The sequence below is a fragment of the Schistocerca nitens genome, chromosome 1 (genome assembly GCF_023898315.1).
Source record: "Schistocerca nitens isolate TAMUIC-IGC-003100 chromosome 1, iqSchNite1.1, whole genome shotgun sequence".
NCBI lineage: Eukaryota > Metazoa > Arthropoda > Insecta > Orthoptera > Acrididae > Schistocerca > Schistocerca nitens.
The window spans coordinates 335984607-336000391 of record NC_064614.1 but is presented as its reverse complement, the minus strand read 5'-3'; positions in this window follow the sequence as shown (position 1 = coordinate 336000391).

Below are 15785 nucleotides of genomic sequence, written 5' to 3'. Positions count from 1 at the left end.
TGCTTGAGTGTGGTTTAAGGTTAATATGAAGATAATTGTTTAACGAGTTATGTAGTAGGATTTAGTGTGGGAACATTTCGAAGAAGTACAGATATGGACAAAGGGGATTTTTGTAGAATAGATTTATAAAGTAAGTTTATGGTAAAGGGAAAGTTAATTCAGGTATAAATAACAATAGTAAATAACTTTATTCATAAGCAAAACTCAAGCATATTAGATAATTACGTCGGTAAAAAGTGCAGTCGTTAGGTTTACTATTTTGCGATTGGTTATTGTTGAAAAGCGCGGATTGTTTTCCTATTGGCTGTTGAATAAACTGACCAATGGTAAAGCAGTATTCTTCGCGCGCCTTTCTCTGCTGGTAGGGAAAACTTAGAGTATGCTAGAGAAGAGTGGGAGCCTAGCCATGAAACAGTTCGGACGTGTGTAGTAGTAGTTCCGATGGAAACGATAAGTTGCCGGATCTAGCAGTGTTTCATACATCAAAAGTGTGGTAAAGTGGCAGCATAATTATTCCGATGGGCGTGTAGAAATTTCGGAATTTTTAAGTGAATTTTGTGACGAGAAAAGACATATATTCCGCGTGGCGTATTCAGCAGGTCGGTGGCTAAAAACTGTGACTGCATTTGGTACCGACAGACTTAATATTAGGTGAGCATTCTCAATCAAAAACAATCACTATTTTTGTAGCTATTACGTTTTCGGGAAATGCAACACCATAAACTTGCTAACGTGAATGAAAGGAATTGTGAGTGACTGTGTTAAGACTAGAACGGGCGGGCAGTGATACTTGTTCATCTAAGTTTCAGAATATATTGAGGACAAAATTTCCAACCTTTCATTTCGTGTGGAAACTTTCTCCCGAAACGTAGATTAGTGGCTTTAATTGCAGCCTGATTCACTTCGAAGTACAGTAGGTTTCGCTCGGCTTCGCTACTGATGATATGCTGAGACAATGTTCACAGGTAGGTGCAGGTTCGTCGTAAAGGGACGGAAAGAACCGCACTGCCGCAATTTGTTTTTAATAATTTTTTACTTAATTTAGAAAAATCGATATTAAACTTTTGCATCCCAAGCACTAATACATTACCAAGAGAAATGACTGCCGGCCGCGGTGGTCTCGCGGTTAAGGCGCTCAGTCCGGAACCGCGCGACCGCTACGGTCGCAGGTTCGAATCCTGCCTCGGGCATGTATGTGTGTGATGTCCTTAGGTTAGTTAGGTTTAAGTAGTTCTAAGTTCTAGGGGACTGATGACCACAGATGTTAAGTCCATAGTGCTCAGAGCCATTTAGAAATGACTGATCGTGAAATATATGTAAAACGAGCTGAATATCTCTGATTGAATGACGACGTATTCGTGAAGAAGTACTTTCGAATTTGCATATAACTGTAGTTAACTCTGCTGAAAGCAACAGGATACAAATACAATATGTCATCCCTGAGAAGTGTCTATTTCTGTTGCAATCTGTTCTTACTATGACAGCCACTTTCTTGACACGTGATGATTTTGCATAGAATCTAATGTTCACACATTCTTAGCCAGCACTCGACATTCCAATACCTGTATACTTTGTATTTTCTTAAATGAAATCTTTCTTCAAAAGGCTGTGTCGATTTTGAATCAAATGTTTGTGGCTGATATGTAGCAAAAATCCCAAAAATTTGTTGGTTCGCTTTTGGAAACAGTTCTAATGCTTTTGACGTTTAATGATCACACCTATGTGACTTTCAACTATAGTTGTAGGTTATTTGATAGGTTAAATAATGATTCTTTACGAGTTTTATGTTCCACATCCGTCACTGGTTTGGCTGGAAGTATTTTTTAAGTTATCATGTAGGTATACAATGTTTTTCCGAGAAAGCTTTTACCAGGCATTTTTTGTTCTTGAAAGAAAACGATATTCTGCTCTAAAGGTCTACAGATTACAAGGAAATCGTGTATAAACTGCATTGCAATGTTATGTATTATACCTTATAGGGGTCATAGGAAAGTAAAGAACGAGAATTTTGTGTTAGCTTTCTCTTCTTGTGTTACTTATCGCCATCTCTTTTGTGAAAACTGCTACAAGTCAATACCAATGATACTAATTCCACTTATCCGATATTGTATTCATAAGCGTAACTTACCCTTCGCTTGGAATGCTGCTGTCGCATGTACAACAAAAATGAGCAGGTGTGTCGCGACTGTATGTGTTAGACTGTGTGGTGGGACCAAGGAGCCTTTATCTAGTCTTATCCGAAGCAAGGTTGTCGTACGGTTGAAATCTGAAGAGAGAGACGATCCGGTGGTTGGTGCTTAGGTCTGTATGTGCAAACTTCATGCTGTCACTTCCTTGTGGAGAATATTGGGGCCCAGACTTGCAATGACATTTGCTTCCTACATTCTGTGGTTACCATCCACTAGTTGGAGTGGGTAAAGCATTACACAGCGCAGCTTACGGTGTCATTTCAGTGCAAATTATTAACGTCTGTGCTGATATATTGCAAGTGATGCTTGCAACATGCTCTGTTCCATGTGGTACCCAGTATCGATTCACGTGTGCCAGTATTCGGTTTTGGTATAAAGTACATGCGAGTCATGGGGGAATTCTCTAAATCACTTCCTCACTCATTTAACGATTCTTGATGTTTTTGTAGGAACTCGTATCTTGAATAATTTATGCATAAATACTTTGTTCTGTGGTGGCATAAAATACTGCGTGTTTCATATGGAAATGACTGTGTTCTTCCACGTGTTACGAAGTGTTTTTTGAGTTGAAGGAGTCAGTAATCCTAACTGCATCTCTTTATATACATTTACGTTCCTTATCATTATTAAATTGAAAGCTGAAATTTAACGATTTCTTTTAGTATGCCATGTGATAATTGACTTTGCAAATGAAAATTCAATGGAGATACTGCTACGATTGTTTTCGTTCAGCATTTGCATTTGTTCACTACGAGCTGCCGGCACAGTCGCCACTCATTTGTTCAACAACAAGATTATTATCAGCGTCTTTGCATGAATGCCTGAGTTTTTTGAAGATAAATTTCCATCAAGATTTTCGTGAGAGCTAATGGCTTCTCAGGATCCATTCATTGTTTATTCCATTGTTCAATAATTTCGATCATTGTGTGGAACGATATTCAGCGCATCAGGTATGCTTGTTGCATATGATTTGTCGCTAAGACATATTTAGTCAGAGAGGTGATGCGCTCGCTGATAGGAAACGTGACCATTAAGGTATATTTAAGCGCTCGTTCATGCCCTGAGATCAGACGTTTCCCAAAATATGTGTTGGAGTCCTAACTCCTTCTTAAAGTAATGTTAAATGAAATGTTGTTGCGTCAATATTTCCACATTATAAGAGGACATTTTAAATTTGGGTAATTTGACAACAAAAGGGCGCTTACAGGACGTCAAAATCAATGTTAAGAAACATGGGAAAACGTTCTTTTTTCTCAACAAATATGAAAGAAAACTGACTGATGATTATATGAGCATTCCGCATTGTTGTCGATTACGTCATGTTGGCGTGGGACACGACAATGCTTGTAGTAAAGCCGATCACCGAAACGAAAAAGTTGAGCCAGCCATTCTGCAACACTCTAAGAGCTCCAGCCTATGAGCTTAAACTGAAACCCAGATACTTCACAAAACTTTAAAGCCTATACTACACTCTTTTTGTCATCGGCTAAAATAGAGTGCAGAGTCCCAACGCAATTCGCTTGTGCCCTATCGTCACACTACAAACCGCAATGAGTAAAAGTGTGGCGTGCAGTGATTTGCACCTCCAGAAGCATCGCAGACTGGGCAAGCTCTCCCCGGTGTAGGAAATAATGTCTTACAAAGGGAGGCCGCCAATTGTGAAATTCAGATTCGATTCATACTGCGCATAATAAAAGCTCATGGCCAGAGGTGTAATGTGGCAAAGCACCAAGATGCACTTCTCAGCCGTTGTCGAGAAAATCGACAGTTAAACCGTTGCGGTGAAATACTCTCTACGATTAATAATTTTCTCCAGCGTCGTGGCGCAGCGGTAAGCGCTCGGGTTCGTAATCCAAAGGTCGCCGGATCGAATCTCGCGCCATGCAATTTTTTTATAATTAGTTTTTTGTAATATATATATTTTTGTAATATATATATTTTATAAGTTGCGCTAGGGACCGCATCTACCTTCTTTCGAAGTTAGCAGGCAACTACGCTAGATATGCGGCGGCTCGTTTCGGCCCATTCAACGTCTGTTCTTCAAGTGTAACGAACGAGTAACGGAGTTTATATTTCATACCTGCCACAGCAGATTTGTGTTAGTGGGGTCTCTATTCTAATTCGAACGTTTGACTTACGCTATACGTATTCGTTTCGGAATATCGTTTCTACGTCTTCCTTTAACTATACGTGGTTAACATTATGAAGACAATTAATAACATATGTGAAATACAACTTTGTTTACGGAAAACATAATGATGTTCGAAGTCGCCAGTTTTTCCACGACAAACGACTTTCAACAACTTATTATATGCATAATTGTTGCAACTGATTGCCGGGAATATATATATATATATATATATATATATATATATATATATATATATATATAAATTACAAAAAACAAATACTAAGAAAAAGGTTGCACGGCGCGAGATTCGATCCGGCGATCTTCGGATTACGAACACGAGCGCTTACTGCTGCACCACGACGCCGGAGAAGGTTATTAATCGTAGAGAGCATTTCACCGCAACGGTTTCTTTTAACTGTCGATTTTCTCGACAACGGCTCAGAAGTGCATCTTGGTGCTTTGCCACATTGCACCTCTGGCCATGAGCTTTTATTATGCGCAATATGAATAGAATCTGAATTTCACAATTGGCGGCCTCCCCTTGTTAGGGGGGCAGCGCCCAAATCGGAGATGGTTCAGAGTCTCGTCATTCCGCGTGGTTGACCGGCATAAGGTTCGCCTCGGTTGGGTAGTTGACTTCATCAGACGCAGCTGCCGGTCACTCCTCTCCTCTCACAAATAGCATGCATCTCCTCATGAAACAGCGAAATGACAGCGTTTAGGAGTGAGGCGCATTGTCTCACGTCACGCCCCTGTAGGTCTTTTTGGCGACTGGCAGCTTGTTTGTTTCCCCAAGTAAATTCGCACATGCGTGAGTACCCTGCAGAATGATACCTGTTTCCACCACTGTTGAAGGAAGTACAGCTGGTAGTGCATTATGTGGATCAATTTCTCTGCTGGGCGCACATGCTGCAGTGATTGTAGGGTACTAAGCTAATAGAAGCAGATGAGAAACTGTTTACACTGAATATGCTTTATCCGTTCAAGTCGCTTCAGGATCGCGTAGGGTTCTGCAAAAATACAGTGCATTCTTGAGTAGGCAAAATACGAAGTCACTTGGGAATCACTACTGAAAAGCCAAGGAAGTGTTGTTAATTGGAACTGTCAGTGTACACTACTTATCAATTACGGTGCCTATCTAAAACTACATTAAACGTAAAATCTGGAGTAGAACCTTTCTTATAATTCGTCAAGTCTAAAACAATTCTGAGCTTTTGTAAGAGCCAAGGTGAAGTGTACCTCCAACTTCGGTGGAAAACTTAAAAATCAGTCTCCTCTGCCTCTAAGACGCATTCCTTCATGCGAATCCTATATAGTTTTGTCTGCTGGGTACCGAGGCACGTAGGAATATTTTCGGGGTAATAAACAAGCAGACAGCTGCCAAGGGGGTCTGCAATGAACTTGACGTGATACAATGTGCCATTCCCCTACACGCTGTCATTTCGCTGTTCTGTCAGCGACCCACGCTACTTTTAGGAGTAGTGGCTGGCAGTGAGGGACAATAATTTGTGGTTGGAGAAGCTGGCTATCCAGCCAAGCCGGTCACTCAGGCGGGATGAACTAACCTTGACCCATCTTCGAAATCGGCATTGTCCCCTAAGACATACCTTCCTAATCCGACGAGAGGATCTCTGTCTCCAATGCTTGGGGTTTGCGATTCACTATACGCCATATTTTTACTTAATACAGAAGTGAATTTCAGAGAGGGTCTATTTTTGCTGATAACAAAAAGAGTGTGACGAAGGTTTTAAAATTTTGTGGAGAGTCTGGAATCCAAGCTAAGCTTTTAGATTGGGAGTATTACTGTGTTGCAATGTGGCTGGTTCATCCTTTTGGTTTCAAGGTTCCGTTTTAGGATAAGCTCTAAAGACTTTGCTGTCGTGCGCCCACACCAACATAACATTATCAACTCCAATATTGAATTCTCAGATTATTCAGTCAGAGTTCTTGCACGTTTTCCTATGTTCCTTAACATTTCTTTTAACACACTGTAACTGCCCTTGCGTTGTTTTCTAAGCAATAATGCCTACAGAATACTGCTCTGATTAAAATTCCCTCTATTAATGTGCAAATACTGAAACAAGGACGTTTAATCTGACAGTACTTTAAGAGCAAATTAAGACAGGAACACTTACTTTGCACAACGTTTAGTACGTGATGATAAAAAATACTTAAATATGCCTTACTGATCAAGTTGCCTGTTACAAGTTCATCACATGACTGACTAAATGTGTGCCGGCCGGAGTGGCCGAGCGGTTAAAGGCGCTACAGTCTGGAACCGCACGACCGCTACGGTCGCAGGTTCGAGTCCTGCCTCGGGCATGGATGTGTGTGATGTCCTTAGGTTAGTTAGGTTTAAGTAGTTCTAAGTTCTAGGGGACTTATGACCACAGCAGTTGAGTCCCATAGTGCTCAGAGCCATTTGAACCATTTGACTAAATGTGTAAATGCCCGTGTTATAGACAAAGCATAGATTACGAAAACCCATTTTTCTTGGTGACTATGCAATGGTATTGTATGTATGTGTGTATGGCGTTGACATTGTTTTACAGGCGTATCGCACGATGGGGAGTCGTTGCCAGATGCGAAGCAGCGGTTCGCTAGGCTCGGTATTGGGCTGGTTCTAAAGGCCCAGCGTCCAGTCAAATTACTTCCTAGTGCACAATGTCCAACATTCTTAAATAAAAGGGCCATGCGGGGCTCCACACCTTACATCCATAATCGGGCCCCTGTAAAACTGGAGCAGATATGTTCGGTCTCTTTCGCATGAGCTGTGACTAAGGCATTTTAAAATACTGAGTAACTGAAGGACTTCTTTTCAGGTGCCTCACTAGTATCAAATGTGAGACCCAAATACATCACAGTGTTTTCAAAACTAAGAGCAATGTCCAGCATCCGCAAATTAGGAAAGTTTAAAATACAATGTGAAGGATTAAAGAGAACGCACACTGATATATCGGTGGAAAAATTAAGGCACTTCTGCTCTGCCCCCTCTTCCAACAATCTAGTAGTCAACTGCCACTGAGGAGTTGTTGTTATTGCTAGGATTGAGAAGAAATGAAAGACAGATAAGTCGCCAATAAAGAACAATAGAAAGAGTGTTTAAATACTGATGTGATCTATTAATAGCTCTGGAAAACACAGTCATGCTTGAAATGCTACCTTCAGGGACACCATTCTTTTTCGCAAAGCAATCTGAGAGAGCGTCACTGACTCGATGTCTAAATCAGAGTAGTAAGAGGAAGGGTCATATAAAGATGAGAAGACATTTTTAAAAACATTCATTGAGTTGCCTCAGGACAATATTCCTCCAATTAGTATCACAGGCACTCTCAATTCAAAAAATATACCCGTTAATAATGCACAGATACTTCTGGTTGAGAATAACGAGCTATTTAGGAATATAGAGACGAGCCACTGCAGGGCAGAAGACTTGCTTTGCTAGCTTTCGGAATGGAATTCCCTTCTCAAACTGTAGGAGAAACATGCACAAACACACACACACACACACACACACACACACACACATACACACACACACACACACACACACTCACAGGCACATGCTTATCTCCCTACATTGTTCTCATTCGACCGCCAGCTCTTTCGTGGCCAATGGTGAGGGTACTGGGTTGGTTCAAATGGCTCTGAGCACTAAACTAAGGACATCACACACATCCATGCCCGAGGCAGGATTCGAACCTGCGACCGTAGCAGTTTCGCGGTTCCTGACTGAAGCGCCTAGAACCATGTGGCCACCGCGGCCGGCTGTGGGTACTGGGGTGAGGTGGGGATCAGTGTGGGGTGGGATGAGGGATGGAGAGAGGTGGGAGAGAGGAGAGAGATGGGCTTGGGGGAAACTGTCTAACGGCTTGTGGGGGAGTGGGGAGCAGTCTGTGGGCTAGCTAGGGGTGCAGGTAGAGGGGACTGGTGGCAGATGGTTGAGCATGCAATTTCACAGACCCGAGTGTGAGATGGCAGCACATAACTAGGGGGGGGGGGGATTGGAAACACACACACTAGGATAGCATTGGGTGGGGTGTGGGAGGCAGCGAGTTACCTTAGGTTTAGCCAGGGAGAATACAGAAGTGAATGATGTGCTGTAAGGATAGCTCCGATATGCACAGATCAGGAAAGCTGGTGTTAGTGTGGAGGATCCAGATGGCCTGGGTTTTGAAGGAGTCATTGAAATCTTGAATGTTACGTTGTGCTGCATGTTGTGCCATTGGATAGCTCACCTTGCTTTTGGCAACAGTTTGATGGTAGCTATTCATTCTGATTGACAGCTGGTTGGTTATCATACCAATGTAAAACACTATGGATTGGCTGCAGCAGAGCTGGTAAATAATGTGGCTGCTTTCACAGGCGTCTTGGCCTCTGATGGGATAGGCTAAGCCTGTGATGCAACTGGAGCAGGAGGTGCTGAGTGGGTGGATAGGGCAGGTTTTACAAATGGTTCAAATGGTTCTGAGCACTATGGCACTTAACATCTGTGGTCATCAGTCCCCTAGAACTTAGAACTACTTAAACCTAACTAACCTAAGGACATCACACACATCCATGCCCGAGGCAGGATTCGAACCTGCGACCGTAGCAGTCGCGCGGTTCCGGACTGCGCGCCTAGAACCGCTAGACCACCGCGGCCGACGCAGATTTTACACCTGTATGATCCCTGTGGCAGGGGATTTGGAATGGGAGTGGCATAGCGACAGGTGGAGGTTGGGTGGGTACTAGAACACCACTTTGGGAGGGGATGGAGTTATCTGGGGTAAGATGTCCCTCATTTCAAGGGCAATCGTTCCAGTCCCGTGTGTATTGGATGATAAGGGGGGCGCTTCTTTGTGGTTGGGTTTTGGGATAGATGTGAGGATTAGGTATGTGTGGGGATTTGGCATGGGAGATCTATTTGTGTATTAGGTCTGGTGGGAATTGCCTGTCTGTAAAGGCCTTTGTGAAGCCTTCAGCATACTGGGCAAGGTTGTTGAGGGAGCTCTCATCATTGCAGGCGCGTCTGCCATGGGTAGACAGCCTGTATTGGAAGGAATTTTTGGTGTGGAAGATTGACAGCTATCAAAGCGCAGATACTGCGTGATTGGAGGGTTTGATGTGGATTGATGTTTGGATGGAATCATCTGGGAGAAGAAGATCGACATCGAGGAAGGTGGCATGATGGGTGGAGGAGGACCAGGTGAAGTGGGTAGGAAAGAAGGAGTTGATATTGTGGAGGAATGAGGATAAGGTATCCTGGCCTTGGGTCCAGATTATAAAGATGTCATAAATAAACCTTAGACGAGGGGTTTGGGGTTTTGGGAAGCTAGGAATGTTTCCTCTAGGTGGCCTATGAAGAGATAGACCACTCACAGACAAAGGGCGACTCTTGCCGAGAGTTTCGAGAGAAGTTCCTTTCGACATATTGGTCGCAGGAGGCTCAGGCACTTGCTAGAAACGAAATCACGTTAGACAAAAATTTTGCAAACTCGAGGATACGCAGCCCCGTCAGTTTGTTCTGGGAAACTTGTCGAAAGAACTAGTTTCTTGACATGCCCTTTCGTAGCAACTGGCTTAATACGGTTCTTCTACGGCAAGGTGCCACACACTTATCAGAAGGAATTAATAGGACATTATGCAGACAACGAGGAAACATTAAAGACCCTATTACAAGGTCTTGAATGAGAATGACAGCCCAACTCACTGCAAGACCACACCTATCTGTAACAAGCGTAGGGACGCCACGTTTCTCTGATGGGAGAGAGAGCCATACCAAGGTAATCACCGCGAGTGTCGGGTTTAGTGGAACGGTCTTGGCAACAGTAATGGCTACAATTGAGGGAATGAAAGTATACAGGATCACAGCCACGTCAGTCAAGGTGTCCAGATTGTGGAAGTAAGAGCACGCGACCCGTGATGCTATCAGCCGGAAAACAGTACAAATCAACAATTATTGGAAGCGACCACGGGTACGGAGCCGACAAACACGGAGTCGACAAACGAACCCGTAGTAGAAACAAAGTAGTTTAGAGCGCGTAGTTTGAAATTTTTGTATACAGGAAGCTGGTGCGTTGCGCCTGCCTAGGAAATAATGAGGAGATATATTTCGCGGAATTCGTGTGTAATTAGTTTTTTTATGTGTCATTGTTTCAGTTCCCTTGGCAGTGTGTATTTTGTTCGTCACAGCAGCTGATATCTGGGTGTTCTTAACGTGGTTTTCTTGTGGTTTGTTTATGTAACGTCTTGATGAAAGGCACTTCTGGGGAGAATAAATGATTATGTTGTCGGTAGAATCCTGCATGCTATGCCGTCTAACGAATGAATATGGTAAAGTTTTTAGTGAAAGAGGCAGGAGGATTTTGGGACGGCACACAAGTGCGCGTGTCTTTGTCTATTGGAGGGTTAGAAAGTTGCAGCACGAGACGTATTTTGTCCTGCATAATAATGTGATAGTAGAAAGAAAATGTAACATAGTTTCTGTCAAGTTTGATTAGCAAGAGTGGATTAAATCAATTGGAGCATTTAGTAGGGGGAGAAGATCGTAGATAGATCATCTTCGTGGATGATATGTAGGAACGTTCCCTTTTGCGTCCAAATCGAAGGTGATGCCGACCACCACGCGATATTAGAATTGATTTTTGTCCGTGTAGAGTACGCCTGCACTACTGAAAAAAAAATGTGTTCCTAAGGGAACAAACTGCTGAGGTCATCGGTCCCTAGAATAACGCTACTTAAACTAATTTAAACTAAGTTATGCTAAGAACAACACACACGCACACGCCCAGGGGAGGACTCGAGCCTCCGGCGGGTGGAGCCGCGCAATCCGTGACATGGTGCCTCAAACTGCACTACTGAGATTACATGTTAGTAAAGAAGAAATTATTTGCCGTCCACGCCGCGGTGCGTTCGGACCACCAGCAATCTTTAAGAAGGTTACATTACGGAATTTGGTATTCATTCTACGGCTGTCTGATCATACTGCGCGGGAGAAACGATGAGAGTCCATTGCTACTATCTGCAACAGACATTAGGCACAACTGACAGTCCTAAGATGTACAACTTGTACTATCACGGGCCACTGTAGATGCTTCGTAAATAAAATATGCGAAACGCTTATGGCAAAAAGTAAACTGCTTTTCATTTAGTTGTACAGATAGGACATGCCTTCATGAATTTTCCAGCAGCAAAGGAATGACGGAAAAGTAAAAAATGACTACTTCTAATTAGATGATAATGTCACTGACAGTGAAACAAAGAGTTTTTGTCAAACTGTTTCCTTCCAAGTTATATTTCAGAAGTTCGCTGCAGGACGACCTGCAGCCCCACATTATTGGAGATAATTCTAGGTGATGGTAAGAAAGAACCCCACAAAGCAATGATGTCAGCCCAGATGGCATCGGAGGATGTATTATTCACGAGACAAGGAAGCAAGGAGCAACTTTACAACAACAGAATGGTTCAAAAATGGCTCTGAGCACTATGGAACTTAACATCTGAGGTCATCAGTCCCCTAGAAATTAGAACTACTTAAACCTAACTAACCTAAGGACGACACACACATCCATGACCGAGGCAGGATTCGATCCTGCCGCCGTAGCGGTCGCGCGGTTCCAGACTGAAGCGCCTAGAACCGCTCAACCACTCCGGCCGCCAACAACAGAAGGGGTATAAAAAATACACAAGCTTCTTTGTTTCGAGAAGTTATTAAATCCCTTCTATGATTTTGAATGCAAATACTTTGACGTATTGATGTTCGTGCTAATCTTTGTTTTGGGGTTTTTATAGGTGTCACACATATGCCACCTCAGTGTTGTTATTTTCGAAGATATTATGCAGATGCCCATTCGCGCTTGTTTAAGTTTTTGTTCCAGATCCAGATCATGAATACAAGCGCAACTAGTAACTCACCCCATGTTGTTGTCTCCGAACGAGATCTCACAGTAGTAATGACGCATAGCGGTGCACAGTCACGCACTGCGTTGTCAGTTAACACCCTGATATGAAAACTGATATTTTGCCCATGTTACACTATTACTAGACAGTAAACGTGTCCTCATACCCGAGCTACCACACTCATATCTTCCAAAGAACATGGGATGTCTGGGTGTTCCAGTTGGCACTGTCAGATGTTTTCCAGCTGATGTCCTCAGCTGCTCACACAGCCGCACAAACTGTGACGAGAACGTTCATTACAACGTGTGTTTGCAGTGCTACCTAAGTCGAATCAGTCGTGCGCCTATCTTTAAATACAGCTAAGAAGCTTTTAAATATCAGTACTGGACTTCACTGAAGGCCTTACAAGTTTTTGGTCATTTTATTTTCGTGGTGTTCCATGCTGTGTCTCAAAGAAATCATGTACTATATTCTGGATCACAATGCGAGGCGTCAGTAGTTTTTCAAACTAATCATGTGCTATATTTTGGACCTCACTGCTAGGTTTTACATATTTTTTGTTAATTTTGTTTTCGTATTGGTCTACGATCTTTTTCTCAAGGCATTCATGAGCTAAATGTTGAAAGTTACTGCGTGGCATGACAAGTTTTTGTTTCTTTTCAACTGCTTTCCTACTGTTCCGCGAACTGTTTTCAAAACGATCATGTGCTATATTTCTTGTCTATAAATTATTGCCGTGCAGTGTTTTATTCCGTGATTATTACATTTGTCCATCTAATATATCCTGTATTTTTGTTGTTGTTTACTGACACATTTGCGTCGCACATAATTGGTAGTTTAGTACTGACACAAATATGTAACTAATATGTCATTTCACTGGTTTCATCCATTTCTGCACATGTGTTCATAAGCCTATATTACATTCAGTGATACATGTCACATCAAGTATTCATGTTTGCTGAGTGTAAATGTGCTTAATTCCATATGTGTCACGATTTTTGTACTTGATTTAGTCCTTTCGTGTTTTGTAATTTCATTTGCCTTTTAACATGCACGCCTATGACATAGTGCCCCATGTATTCATAGTTCATATTCTGTTACACACAACGTACACGTGTACTTATAAGCAACTTTTCACACAATGACCCGACTGATAGGTTGCGAAACTTTTTTAGATATTTGTACAGGGTGGTCGTAAACTAGATGTAAAAAATGTAAAGGCAGGTAAAGGGACCTATAGAAGCAGGTTTCGTATAGGAATGTGTGGTGTCACCGCTAGACACCACACTTGCTAGGTGGTAACTTAAATCGGCCGCGGTCCTGTAGTACATGTCGGACCCGCGTGTCGCCACTGTGTAATCGCAATCCTAGCGCCACCACATGGCAGGTCACAAGACACGGACTAGACCTCGCCCCAGTTGTACGGAAGACATTGCTTGCGACCAGAAGTACGACGCCTTCCTCTCATTTGCCGAGAGACAGATAGAATAGCCTTCAGCTTAGTCCATAGCTACTACCTAGCAAGGCGCCAATTGTATCAGTGCTAATAGCGTACTAATATTCAAGAGAGATGTATTCCAACAAGAGAATAAAGATAAGTATTAAACGCATCTACGTACTTTTCCTCTTATTCATTAATAAGTCTCATGTTCCAGAACTTCAAGCCCGTCTGCGTTAGTTTAGCGTGCACCTAGCTACCTCATTGTGTCTATGCTGTATGAAATAGACACAACAGAATGTGTGTGCCGTAGTGACATATTACAGCACTAGCTTGTAAAGCAGTATGAATCACAGGAAACTGAAAAGGCATGCAAGGATAAATAACATCAGAAATTTGTTAACGGATTACAAGAGGTGCCCGAAAGAGCAGCCACCAACAGCGATACACGATTCACCGTGGCAGAGCACAGATAGGCGTACATTAGAAAAGACGTCAGGCATGTCCAGCAGCAACAGACACGTGGACAACTTGATCTTCTTCAGATGAGACGAGACTCTCGTACCCCGGGCTTTTCATATGACTCCACAAGAAACAATCCACGCAGTTTAAATCGGGAGAACGTGGTGGCCAGAGAACGGGACCACTCCGTCCTATCCACTGCTGGCATAGAGAGCATCCAGATGATTCCTGTTGCTTCGACTGAAGTGAGTTGGGGCTCCACCGTGCTGGCACCACATTCGTCTGCGGACAGCTACAGAAACATCGCCCAGAAGTTCAGGTAAGGCCTCCTGTAGGAAGATGTTGTATGCGTGGCCAGTTAAACGAATAGGTAGAATGTACGCTCCTACTAAGTTATTGTGTACAATGCCTGTTCGAACATTAATGGAAAACCTTTCTTGGTAGGCGTGAGCGAGCTATTGTGCCTTATGGTTGCTATGAGCCAGCAGGTGAGAATTATGGATGTTGAACATGCCCGACCACGTAAAGGTGGCCTCATCAGTAAATAAAGCATCAGCATGGAAGGCTTGCAGTCTGCAGCAAAGTTGAGACATCGTAGATAATTGTAAAGAGGCATTGCTTGCACTCTGTAAATGATAGCGATGCATTTCGTCTTAATGTAAAGTCCTCAAAACGCTTTGATGATTCTCACCCATGTCCTACAGCTCTCGAGCTTGTCGAAGGATTATCCTCTACTGTGTTTAATATTATTTCTTTCACTGCAGGAGTTCTGCTATATCTTCCAGTGCCAGTTCCACGCCAGAAAGCATAAAACGATCCACTCATGCGCAACTGCCAGTGAAGATGCTCGAATGTTCGGCGATGCGAATGATTCCGATACGGGAATCATTCACTGTACATGCTTTGAGCAGCTAATCTATTTCCTTGTGCAGCCCCATACATGAAATGCATGTCGGCCAGCATTGGTGAAACGATGTATGCTGCTCGAGATCCGTGCGGGAAATGACGAATCCAGCTAGCGAAGGGCTTTCATACGCCACAGTCATCAGCGCCCCCTACTTGCTCAAGGCGACGTTACGCACATACATTCCCTTACGACATCTGCTTATTTCGGTCTCCTCTACCTGCCGTTACCTTTTTGACGTATAGTTTAGAACTACCTTGTGTCTTTTATTTCTGTTGTGTGTTGTCTACGCTCATTTCCATTTTTACTTGAAAAATTTTTCGATGTAAATTCTCACATCTCAGAGTTCGTTGATAGTCTTTGGGATGAATGTGTGGTAATCTGAAGCAATTTTTATGTTTTGTTTGGATCATACTCATATATGGATTCAAAATTATGGTATAAGGAAATCTTTTAATTTGAGAGAATGGGAAATTTCTTGGAGCCAAAATAGACAGTCTCTTTTTATTCTTATTGTGTTTTTAACTTTTTTTCTCTTTTATTTTTGTTTTCGTCATTGATGGCTGTGTTGAGAGAAATCGTTTTAGGAAAGGTCTCACCATGTTTCCCAGTAAGACCACTCCAGGCAACAATTCTGAATCAGAGTATGGGATGATGTGAGATGACAACTCTCATATTGTGTCCTAGTTGCTTACTGAATTTGCATACGAGACTCTCTTGCTTCATTTACTTTCCGATTAAGTTTTATTTACCGACTTTCCGCGTTTATTGGACGCTGAT